The following is a 13,460-nucleotide window of genomic DNA, read 5'->3' on the forward strand; positions in this document are numbered from 1 at the left end:
ATCGCTGCGCTTTTAATGTTTGCGCTTCTGCCGATGACATCACAAATAATGAAATGTCATTCACTGTTGCTATTCAGAGAGCACAATATTTAATTTGCTTCTTTACTTTCATGTGTTGACAACGATACGGTTGATAGCAAGCGTAGAGAGCAATATTTAATTCGCTTCTTGATTATCAAAACGTGGAAAGGCGGTAGACAGATGCGCCAAAGTACATCATTTGTGACATCATAAAGGTCACACCTTTTTTTCAAAACCGGACATTTAAAAAAAATAATTCAAAATAAAGCGTTGGAAAAATGAAAGTTTTTTCTCGCTCCATGTTATTTTATTTGTATACTAGCATTCCCGTACCCGGCATTGCTTGGGTAATGGAATTAGCAGGGGTTAACAGTGCTTGGTGCACCTAGTTTCGAAAATCCCCTATAATAATAGGAGATCACTTATTACCTATAATTTTTCTAATTTTGAGAGGATCCCGAGGCCCCTGGACTCCATATATATATACGTCCTTGTCCTTAACCGATCTTCAACTGTTATTAACGATCTTTTTAAAGTATTGATTATCTTTTCAAACCCAGGCCATCCATATTTTATTGTTATACCTATGTGTAAGCAAGAACTTCTTTGTATACAACATTTTTAGTTTTTTTTTTTTCCCCCTGGTGCTAAAACTATTAAGCTGCTTGATGAACTGACGTTGGAGTAAGCTACATAAAATTGGCCGTGTGAAAAAAAGGTCTTCTCCAAAATCGATCCCTGCTCCTTTTAATGTCTGTCCTTGTGACTTATTAACGGTTATTGTAAAGCAAACTTTAACAGGAAACTGCACTCTTCTAAATTCAAAAGAATAGTCCGCCTGTGATAAACTTCGTTTCTAGTTTTGAAAAAAAGAAAGCAAAAGACAGAACCATTATTATTTGACTTGAGAAAAGCCTCGAAGAATCACGTGAGAAACAAAAACAATATCAAATTTAAAGTTCGCTTTCGACCAAAAGTTGAGATGAAGTACTGAATAATGATTTGAATGGAGGAAAGCCTCCGAAAATAAGGGATTTGAATTTCAATGATAGGTTTTAATTTCACAGAAATTAAGGGGTTTTAATTAATTTCTCCTGAACTAATCGATATTTCGAAAAAGCCTTTCTTAGTGGATACTTTTATAATCATGTGGACATGCCTGCCAAATTTCAAGTCTGAGGCTTCAGCAGTATTGGCTGTGCGTTGATATATATATATATATATATGCTAGCTCAGGACATTGATTTTTATATATAAAGATTCTATTAATTTCAGCGACTAAAAGTAGTGCTTTTGACTGAAGGAAACAACCCCATTAAGAACTGTGTTCTGAATTCAAAATTTTATTACTGGCAGTATTTTATTTCGTGAAAAAATTCGTTTTATGTGCGCATGAAATATTTTAAAATCTGAACACCTTATCTAACTTGTTCGTAAAATTTTGTTTCTTAAAATATTTAGCGATACCATTGGCGATATTTTGTACAGATCTCGCCAATTTAAAAAAAGAAAAATAAACAATCAATACCAAGAGCAGTCAAACAAATTTATTGAATAAAAAAAAAAAAAAATGAATTTTGACATCTTGAATTCAAATTATGTTTTTCGCAATCACGTGTTGTGTATGTAGGCGTGTGTGTTTGTGTGTGGGGGTATGTGTGTTTGTGTTTAGGGGTATGTGTATATGTGTGTTTGTGTCTGTGTGCTGGCATAAGTGTGTGGGTAGTTGTGTGTATGAATGTGTGTGGGTGGGGGGGGGGTATGTGTATGGTGTGTGTAGGCATATTGTTTGTGTCTGTGTGCAGGCATGAATGTGTGGGTAGTTGTGTGTATGTGTGTGTATGTTTTTGTGTGTGTGTGTGTATGTGTATAGGTGTCTGTATGTATGCATGAATGTGTGAGTAGTTGTGTGTATGTATGTGTGTCTGTTTTTGTGTGTGTATGTGTAGGTGTCTCTATGTATGCGTGTGTCATGTGTGTGTAGGTGTATGTGTGTGTATGTGTGCGTGTGTGTGTAGTTGTGTATGTATGCGCGTGTGTGTAGGACATGGATGCAACCTGGAGACTTCTTTCCCTATAGGAGCAGCATCGTGAGGACCCGGTCGACGGTGGTGCTGCTGAGGGTGCTGTTGGGAAAATAAAATCAAAGGACATCAAAACAGTCAAGTGAGAACAATGAGCAATCGTGATTGCTCAAAAAAGTAAAAGAAAAGAAAACCAATAAAATATTACCAGTGCAAGTAGTTAACAACTAAATAGCAATTAAAACAAAATTCTATCACCGAAAGAAAGAGAGGTCCTAAATTGAAGCTGTATTTTTTAGAATAAACTTTGGGTAATTTTTAACTCAATGTTACTTTCTTTTTCTTTTAATTAGCTTGAATGAAAGCTTATTAGTGTAATTGTGAGTAATCTGAGAATAATTACACGGAGAAAGCAATATTTTTCATGTTGAGCAGCGCTTTTTAAAAATAAAAAAAAGAAGTAATAACCGTAAACTGGAGAGAAGGAGGGGGGGGGGGTGGAAGCACCATCTGCCGGGTTTTTCATATTAACTTCAAATTAAAATATGCTTTTCAAAGTAGTATATATATTTTATTTTTTGTGCGCGAAAGTCTTTTTTCGTACACGAATTTTCTTTATTATTTGTCAGATTTAAATACTCGATTCCACGTAATCAATACTTATTGAATCTTGATTTCTTTACTAATAATAAAGCTGAAAGTCTGTCTGTCAGGATCTCTGTGTCTCGCATAGCGCCTAGACCGTTCGGCCAATTTTCAAGAAATTTGGCACAAAAAAGCGATTTTTCAAAAATTCGATGTGGTTCTTTTTCTAATCCAATTTTAAGAACAAAAATATCATAAGATGGACGAGTAAATTACGAAGTTATCATAACGTGGAACCGTAACATGGGCACAAGCCAATTGGCGAGAAAATTCACCACACATTATTTGTAAATATACAGGCGAACCAAAAGACCTTTTAATTTTTCTATTACGGACAAAGCCATGCGGGTACCAATAGTATTAAATATTTTAGTAGATAAGCATTTCAAAACACCAGAACACCAATTTCTAAGTTATTTGGTGTCAGTGAATAATATTGCGATTCATGCTCGAAGATTGCTGCAAGAGGAATCGATAATTATCTGTGTTGGAAATTCATCGTGGACTAACTTTAAGGAAGTTATGGCGAACCCACAAGAAACACCTTTGAGATATAAAAATACAGTCGGACCTCCATAAATCGAAGTAGCAAATTGCCGGAAAAAAATTCGATATATAGAAATTTCGATATATAGATACGATCTTATTTTATCCTAAAAATCTCCTAAAACATTAAAATTAAAGGTGATTTTCGTGTATGAAACCTAATATCTAATTGATACGAGCATCAGATTAAATGAAAGTTAAGAATTAAAAATAGAACAGAAATTACATTTTTGCGCCTTCATACATCTTCATTCTTCGGCAATTCAACTTGATCCGCAACATAAGGGCTTTTCGTTTTGATAATGTAATCGAGAGAAAAGTAAAAAATCAATCTACTTAACTTGAATGATTTTTACTGCATCTAAAACGATTACTAACGATAATTAACAGACAAAAGGGATGACTTGAAACTGATTTTACTATGTTACTGGTTACAACTAAGATATTTGAAATAAACTTGAGGGAATTTAAGAATTCTAGAACGAAACAACGACCTATCTACACACCTCTCAGCCCCAGATTCCTTATGAGTTTCGTAGCAATTTTTAGTGAACATAATTTGCTCCCCTAAACTTTATTTTTCATGAGCCGAACAGTCTGAAGTGGAAAAAAAAAAAATCTACGAATGTCTCGAAAAAAAAATTCGATATATAGAGATTTTTTCGATATATAGAAACAATTTTTCTATGTAATGAACATAGGAATTTGCTGGGATTTCGATACATAGAAAATTTTGATATGTGGAACTTCGATATATGGAGGTTCGACTGTATGTGATTTACCATGTTAAAATCTGTACCCCAGAGCCAGACTAACGTAAGTCACATAATCGCTACTTTACAGGAGAGAGGAAAAAAAATTGTCTGGCGCGTGATGGACGCGCGCTCTTTTAACACCGATAAATAATTACTAAGGATTTATTTTTTAAGAAGTATTTTCACGTGGCTCGATGCGAAATAGAATTCTACGTACAATGCACTAATAAACATTTTGTTTCTTATTTTAATGCTACAACACAACTGTGGTTTAGAATCCTGCCTCCAATGAGTTACGATTATATATTCGTAGATATTTGGACCAGAACTTAACCGAAGAAAATGAGTCATTCAAAAACTAGTTTCCGGTCTATGGTTAGATCGATCCCACGCCTTTCGAGTCATTAGTAGAACGCTCCTACCAACTGAACTGATGGGCTTCCATCACGGGATGCTGTGCACTAAAGCAATGCGTAATAAGCGAGCTGATGTGTGCATCACATGACTTCCTTTTACTCCAATTTAATGTCATTTCCACATTATTGGCAATTTTAATGTGATTCAATTGTTTACTCTCTAAATATCACCAACAGTGGCCAAATCAAAACAAAATTTAAAAAAAAATCGCCAAGTTGGCGACAAAACTTGGCGACCAAAAGACTGGCGGTATTTCGCCAAGTGTCCGACAAATTATAACACCACTTGAGTTTACATCGAAATTAACAATGATTCCCCCCCCCCCCAAAAGGGGCAAAAGATCCCCTTAGGAACATCTGAATGCAACCAAAAGAGAAGGTGCACAACTAGACCCCACTAGGAGTGTACGTACCAAATTACCACTTTCTAGGACATACCGTTTTTGAGTTATGCGAGATACATACACACATATATACGTACATACGGAGGTCACTAGAAAATTCGTTGTAATTAAGTCGGGGGTCGTCAAAATGGATATTTCGGGTGTCTGTACGTTTCTAGGCATATATCCACGTGTGGTCGGGTCGAAAAAAAAACTCAAAGTTCATTCGGGGGTGAGAAAAATGGAAATTAAATCCGATTTTTGAGTGAAATTTTTCGCGAATACAATACTTCCTTTTTTGTAAAAGAAAGTAAAAAACAAAATAAATTGAAATCAATGCCTCAATTCTGTTATAATATCTTAAAAAATTTATACTGGGATTTACCATGTTAAAAGTAATGTCTTGTTTCCTGTTAATAGCAACAATAGATCTGTTGCTCAGAGTCCCTGCAATGAGTTTAGATTATATATTCAATACATTCAGATCAGAGTTTTGTGGAAGAAATTAAATCATTAAAACCATATTTTCCGTCTGTTGAGGATTCCAACTCATGACCATCCTAGTATTACCATGACGCTCTAACGAATTGAGCCAGTGGGTCTCCGTTTCGGGAAGCGATGCATTGAAGCAGTGTGTAATAAAAAAGCCCCAGAATAAACCGGATGTTTTGACACAAAACAACCAATTCGTGAATTGCCTCTTTCTTTTTCGCTGAAAGCGGTGGACAAAATTGTAAAATGATGCCATACATGGCGTCCCCCCCCCCCTCCCACAAAAACAAAACAAAAAAAAAACTTTCAGACATAATGTATGATTAATGTACTGCCCTGTGTTTACATTACAGTTTTAATGAGAAAAGCAAATTGTACTTTGTTAGACAGGGAAATTAAATTATTCTACAACTTGCATTGAACACAAAATAACTTTTTGACGAAAGAAAAAACGAAACGTTGGAATGTAAATACTTTAAATTTCTGAACACTTTATTTTATGCCAACCCCCCCCCCCCCCCCTAAAAAAATAAACAAATAAAATTTTCAACTTTTCCCGAGGGAAAATACACTTCTTCGGGGGAAAAACGGTGTTTTTCTCAAAATCCCCCCCCCCCTTTTTTTTCCAGACCGTTCCTATCTGTACTCATTTACTATTTCTAACGGAGGCAAAACTGTCCATAGTACACTCAGGGGGCGCTCCGAACTAAAATTTTTAGGAAAAGGTAAAATTTCAATTTGCCGAATGAAACTCTGAATTTTACTGAATCATAAAATATGATAATAGCATCGTTATACATATGTATTTTTAATTGCAATTTTGTAATGATGCTGTCTGCAATTCTCCGAATAATCCGAAAAAAATTGCGACTGAGGACATTTTTGGGAGGTCTGCGCGACTTCCCATCGGAGCACCCCTGTGTAGTCTTCGTCAATCCTGCTGGGCAGCAGCTGTAAACGAAGTGAAATGAAGGGAATGGGGCAGGGAATAGTCCGATGTCGAACGTGTTGGTTCGTGCGAAAATCACGTTTGTGGTTGTTTGATTCTCTACCCCTAAAAACGAAAAACTGACGGGGCGAACAATTGCTGATTGAAACGGGCGACTGACTGACAACTGACTGCCGGAGAGACTGACAACTAATGGGTGAATCAGTTTTATTATGTTATTATTATGTTGTCAGTTTTATACATTCGATCCGAACGCAGAAAATCTGATTTTCGAAACGTTCAAAACAGCTATGTGTAGTTCAAAAATTTTCTTCATTTAAACTCATTAATTCAATAGGAAAATTCGGCTTTTGTGGAACATATTTTTTATGCTTTTTTTTGGTATGAATTTGTAATAATTCGGAACCGGTGAGGTGGTGTATTTTATGTCCCAGAAGAATTGGACTCTAGCATTCTCAAACGTTTTGTAATCAGTGGTGTTTCCATAGGGTATTATACTCCGTATAATATACTCCGTATAATATCAAACATTTTTTAGACGCATAGCGTATACCCTCAAGCTTCAAAAAATTTCATATTATGACATTATATCGCATACACATATTGTGCGTAATGGAATACCGGGAGTTTACCCTCAGAAAAATTGATGGGAACATCACTGTTTGTCTTGTTTACTTGTCTGGCTTTACATGTGTGTTACTTACGGTACTGTTTCACTTGTATTTTAAACTAGTGGGACCCGAACGGCTTTGCCCGTAGTAGAAAATGAAAAGGTCATTTGGTTCGCCTGTATATTTACAAATAATGGATGATGAATATATCTCCAATTTGCTATGTGCATTTGCTCGCCCACGTTATCGTAATTTACTTGTCCATGTTATGATAATTTGTTCGGTAAAATGGGCTTAAAATTGGAATAGAAAAAGAAAAAAATCTAGTTTTCGAAAAATCGCTTCTTGATGCTCACACCTTTGCCACAGACTAATTTTGTGCCAAATTTAATGAAAATCGACCGAACGGTCTGGGTGCTATGCTCGTCACAGAGATCCAGACATCCTGACAGAGATGCGGACTTTCAGCTTTATTATTAGTAAAGATAAATAACATAAAACCATTTTGCTTTCTTAGGTAAAGGGTAAATTGATAAATAATAGATATGCTTGCAGTAAAGATATATGAAGTAAATAGATAATGATTATAGACAGGGGGACGGACATGCCACAGAAGGCACCATTAATTTGTTTTGGGGTTGGGCGGGAGGGTCATTTGAGTGAGTCTTTGATCTTATTTGGGGAGATTTTTGCTCTGTGTGTGTGGGGGGGGGGGGTTCTCCGTAAGGTTTGAAAGAGGTGCGCCATCGCCCTAGAGAGGGTGTTGGGCATCGCTGAATATATAAGTAGTGATAAAGATGTATGAAGGTGGGTAATTATTTGGGGTGGACAGTATATACTCTATGTATATTCAGTGTTGCCAGATGGTCAAATCCAGATTTCCCCAATTCCCTTCCAACTTTTCCCCAAAAAGCGATGTTTTCGATCAAAATTCCCCAAATGCAAAAAAAAAAATTTCCACTAATATTTTCATAAAATGAATCGACTTCCTCTTATATTTTTGTCTCTTGAAAAAAAAATTTTTTCCCGAAATAGCCAAATTTTCTCATAAAATTCTCCAACTTTTTTTTCCTTCACATTTTCGCTTTTTTTTTTGAGCAATCACGATTGCTTATTGTTCTCATTTGACCGTCTTTGATGTTCCGTGCCTTTTTCAACTGCCACCTGCAGGCGCGGCTCCGTCCTCCGGTAGCCGCTCCTGGTCGGTGGCGGCCATGTCCTAGACACGCACGCTCATACACATGCGCACTCACACACATACACACAGGTCTACACACACACAAAAGCCTACACATTGACAACTAATACACACGTCTCCGTTCAACAGGAGGGTAGACTTGGAGGGACAAGAGCCGTGTCTAGAAACAAGTGAGTAGAGTAGTAACCAATGAGTAGGGTCCTGTTGCAACTCGTGATTGCGAGAAACATAATTTGAATTAAAAATTTAAGAATTCAAATTAATGTTTTCTTTTTTTTTTTGTCTTCTTTATCTTTCTTTATCTTCTTTACTAATAATAAAGCAGAAAGTCTCTCTGTCCGGAGGATGTCTGTGACGCGCATAGCGCCTAAACCGTTCGGCCGATTTTCATGAAATTTGGCACAAAGTTAGTATGTAGCATGGGGGTGTGCACCTCGAAGCGATTTTTCGAAAATTCGCTGTGGTTCTTTATTTATTCCAATTTTAAGAAAAAAACTATCATAAATTACGAAATTATCCTAACGTGGAACCGTAACATGGGCACAAGCCAATTGGCGAGATACGAAATTATCATAACGTGGAACTGTAACGTCGGTACAAGCCAATTGGCGAGAAAATTCACCATACATTATTTGTAAATATACAGGCGAACCAAAAGACCTTTAATTTTTCTATTACGGGCGAAGCCGTGCGGGTGCCACTAGTTACTAATAATAAAGCTGAAAGTCTCTCTGTTTGGATATCTCTCTGTCCGGATCTCTTTGTGTCTGTCAGGATCTCTAACGCGCATATAGCGGCAAGACCGTTCGGCTGATGAAATTTGGCAAAGAATCAGTTTGTAGCATGTGGGTGTGCACCTTTAAAGCAATTTTTCGAATATTCGATTTTGTTCTTTATCTATTCCAATTTTAAGAACATTTTCCTGAGCAAAATTATAAGATGGACGACATTATTACCAAGTTATCATAATGTGGAACCGTAACGTGTGCAAGCCAATTGACGAGAAATTCATCATGCATTATTTGTAAATATACAGGGGAGCCAAAAGACCTTTTAATTTTTCTACTACGGGCAAAGCTGTGTGGGTGCCACTAGTCATAAATACAATTATCTGACCGAGAGAAAAGAAATAACCAATTTTTTTTTTCTACTCACATTTACTACTCTGCTTCTGTATGTGCATTTAAACTATGATTTTTGTATATATTTATCCAAGAAAATTTTTCATGCACTTATTTTTGCCTTGCAAATTCCGTAGCATAATATTCTACATAATACGAAATGCGAATTCCATAAAGTTGAGCAAAGCTAAACCAACGCTGTTTGAATGTAACTATCAGATGTCAAGACGCAAATTTAATCACAATTTTTTTCCCCGAGGTTTTTTTTCCCCAGGTTTTCCCCAAGAAAAATTTTTTCCTCAAAGAATTCCCCTCAAAACGTATTTCCCCGAAATTTCTCCAGAGAGCACCAGATTTCCCCAAAATGGGGAAATTTCCCCCAATCTGGCAACACTGTGTATATTATGCCAAAAAACAATAAAATACACCCCAGTTTAAATGTAAATGGGGCATTCCAAGGTATTTTTGACATTTATGTAGAGTCCGTAACGTGACCTTTTTTGCCATAACTTTTTAATTTACTGTTTGATTAGCATATTATTTTATTTTGATCTTTTCCTAACAACACACCAGCGCAAATTAAAATAATTTGCAAATCTAACGGTAAATTAAAAAGTTATGGCAAAAAAAGGTCACGTTACGGACTCTACATAATGTCAAAAATACCGTGGAATGCCCCAAATACATTAATTTCTCAAAACCAAGAGATGGTCCTATGACTTATCCAACCGATCCGCCTGCATTTTGCCAATACCTGAAGTGTTTGTCGCAAAGGAATTATATAATTTTAAACGGTGATTAATGTTATCGGTTACAATGTTTTCTTTTTTTGTCATGTGCTTAATAATTTGTATTAAAATATGCAGGGGTGGGTGCCCAGCCCCGGAGAGGGGGTCATGGCACAGACTGCGCCGTTGAAATTTTTAGGGGGGAGGAGTGTTTGGATGGGTATTTTTCACTTTTTGGAGAGAGGGCTCTTGCTTTGGGAGGTCTTCGCACTATTTGGAGGGGGTGCGCCCTTGTTTTTAGGGGGTGGGCACCCTTGAAATATGCATGTTATTTTAATATCGCATCAAAGCATCGTTTTGTGACAAGAATTTTCGTCGCTTGTTCATTCAACATTACTTGAGGGGGGGGAAAAAAACAGCAATCTATCAACAACGTTTCTTTTATCATTTCAAGTGGTATTTATTTTAAACATGGATTTTGACATGATTGCAGCTAGTTCAGATTTTGTTTTGCAACGATGTTGGTGATGATGCGTCAAGGATTCTGTCATTTTCGTCGAGAGACAGAATTTTAAGATTAATGAAACCAAGGCAGCTTGTAATTATTTTTTCCATGTCACCACAATAAATTCTTTGGCAAAAATATAATACTACAAATGATAAATTGTGCTTTATTCATCAGGTATGTTAATACGCAACCAGTTGTATCTTTCTTACATTTGTTACTTTTATGTTGAAGCTCCAGGTTACATCTGTAAGGTAAAAGAAAATTAATTGTATCTTTTCTTTATCTTTACTAATAATAAAGCTGAATGTCCCTCTGTCTGCCCGGATCTCTGTGACGCGCATAGCGCCTAGATCGTTCTGCCAATTTTCATGAAATTTGGCACAAAGTTAGTTTGTAGCATGGGGGTGTGCACCTCGAAGCAATTTTTCGAAAATTCGATTTTGTTCTTTTTCTATTCCAATTTTAAGCCAATTTTTCACAGAAATTTAATAAAATGGGAAAGAATTTGTTCTGAAAATTATCTTTCTTTTCTTTACTTCTGTATCTTTCTTCTTTTCTTATGGATGTTTGGATCTCTGTGACGCGCATAGCGCCTAGACCGTTCGGCCGATTTTCATGAAATTTGGCACAAAGTTCGTTTGTAGCATGGGGTGAGCACTTCGAAGCGATTTTTAGAAAACTCGATTTTGTTCTTTTTCTATTTCAATTTTAAGCCCATTTTTCACAGAAATTTAAAAAAATGGTAAAGAATTTGTTCCGAAAATTATCCTTCTTTATCTTTCTTTTCTTTACTTCTTTATCTTTCTTCTTTTCTTTTCTTTTTAAATAACAAACCTGAAAGTCTATCTGTATGGATGTTTGGATCACTGTGGCGCGCATAGCGCCTAGACCGTTCGGACCATTTTCATGAAATTTGGCACAAAGTTAGTTTGTAGCATGGGGGTGTGCACCTCGAAGCGATTTTTTGAAAATTCGATTTTGTTCTTTTTTATTCCAATTTTAAGAACAAAAATATCATAAGATAGACGAGTAAATTACGAAATTATCATAACGCGGAACCGTAACAAGGGCACAAGCCAATTGGCGAGATACAAAATTATCATAACGTGGAACCGTAACCTGTGTACAAGCCAATTGGCAAGAAAATTCACCATACATTATTTGTAAATATACAGGCAAACCATAAGACCTTTTAATTTTTCTATTACGGGCAAAGCTGTGCGGGTACCACTAGTTGTTTTATAAAACAGCAAAAATTTCGTTATAATTACATTAGGGTTTTGTTTTGCACCTGCGTCATAGAACATAGAAAAGCATTGTTGTTGAAAGTTAAAACTTGCCTCAATCGAATGTAGTAATTAAATACGGGACAAAGGTAAATATTCATTATCAAATGAAAGCAGAATGCTTGAATAAATTTTATTCAAAGAAAATTACGTAATTGTAGCTTGTAAGAAAAGTGCAATCAGAAAAAACACAAAAATGGAGGCAAATAAGTTTGTGCTTTTGAGTCATTGCAAACACAAAACCAAAGTGTGACGCAATGTTAAGTCACTTTTGCAAGCAGCCGACTTAACCCTTTCCTTTATTATAAATTCAAAGATCACAATAGGTGTCTTGGGTCATAAACCGACCTCAGAATGACAAATCAAACCTCAATATGCAAACCGAGTCACTGAGGTGAGAAAGAAAAATCATTGCCACTGAAGTTCCAAGTACAACGGAAAATGGTTACCGTTATACAGTAAAACATCGTTTATACGTCTTTTACATTTATACGTCATTTTCACAATGTTCCGATTTATTCTTATTCATTTTAATGCGAAAATGCATCGTTAATATGTGTATCGTTTGTGCGACCATTTCATTTACACGTCGTTGTCCCGATTCATTCTTATTCATTTCAATGCGAAAATGCATCTTTTATATGTATATCGTTTATGCGTTTATTTCATTTATATGTCGTTTTCTCGGAGTCCCGATTCTTTCCTATTCGTATTTATGCGAACATACATCGTTTATATGTCTCATTTATACGTCTTTTACATTTATACGTCGTTTTCGCAAAGTTCCGATTCATTTCTTTCATTTCAGTGTAAACATGCATCATTTGTACGTCGATATTACGTCCCGTCCCCTTCCCCTTCCCACTGAAATTCGAGGAACTTCTGCTTCTCTATCTTTCTTGTTTTGTATTGAGGAAGGAATTCTCTCAGAAATGGCAGGCCAAAAAAAAAGGAGGGGGGGGGGCGAGGGGAGCTTAATTGGTTTACTGAACCAGTAGTGAAAAATAATTTCATGAGATCATATAAGCTTATTTAAATTCAAAAGGCTTTTGTATGAAGGGGGCAATAAACATGTAAGAGATCATCTGATGAAAAGGAACATTCGGACTTTTAAATAATGCAATTTTGCCGAATCATCAGAAAAAATTTAGAATGATTCTTTTGGGAGGTCATAGTGGCCTCCCGTGACCTCCCATCCGGCATCCCTGACGGGGTGCGGTAGTTAATCTAAAAAAGCCACGATCCGAACGAGTGGTCTGTTATACAATAAATCGGAATCTCGTCTTCGATGAAATGTATCACGTGGTCGGAGCGGCCGGCACCACTCCCCGTCGTATCTCTTGATTAAAAGGAGTCGCTGATAAGCCTGAAGTTTATTTCGATTTGTCGATCAACGCCAAATGAGTTCCTAACCTCTGCCTCTTGCTACATTTCGCTTCTTTCTTTTATTTACAGTGTTGCGCCGGAATGTCGTAACAAAGGATTGGTCAAAGGGGAGGGGGGGGGGGCTGGAGAAAGGAATGCCGCCCCGATGAATGACCGCCGGGTGGGGGGTATCGTCCCGCGCTTTAGAAGGGCAGTCGGACAACATGGGAAAACATTTCTAAAAAGGTTTTGGACATTTAAGAATACAGTCGACTCCCGCTACAATGCGATTCGACTTACGCGAAATGGCTAATTTTTCACGAGTAACGAATTTTAGAGCCAATGCGAATTTTTCGTCCACAGCACGAATTTTTCGGAAGGAAGTATCGGCTTCGTTATTGGCTACTAAATA

The sequence above is a fragment of the Uloborus diversus genome, unplaced genomic scaffold (assembly GCF_026930045.1).
Source record: "Uloborus diversus isolate 005 unplaced genomic scaffold, Udiv.v.3.1 scaffold_13, whole genome shotgun sequence".
Classification (NCBI taxonomy): domain Eukaryota; kingdom Metazoa; phylum Arthropoda; class Arachnida; order Araneae; family Uloboridae; genus Uloborus; species Uloborus diversus.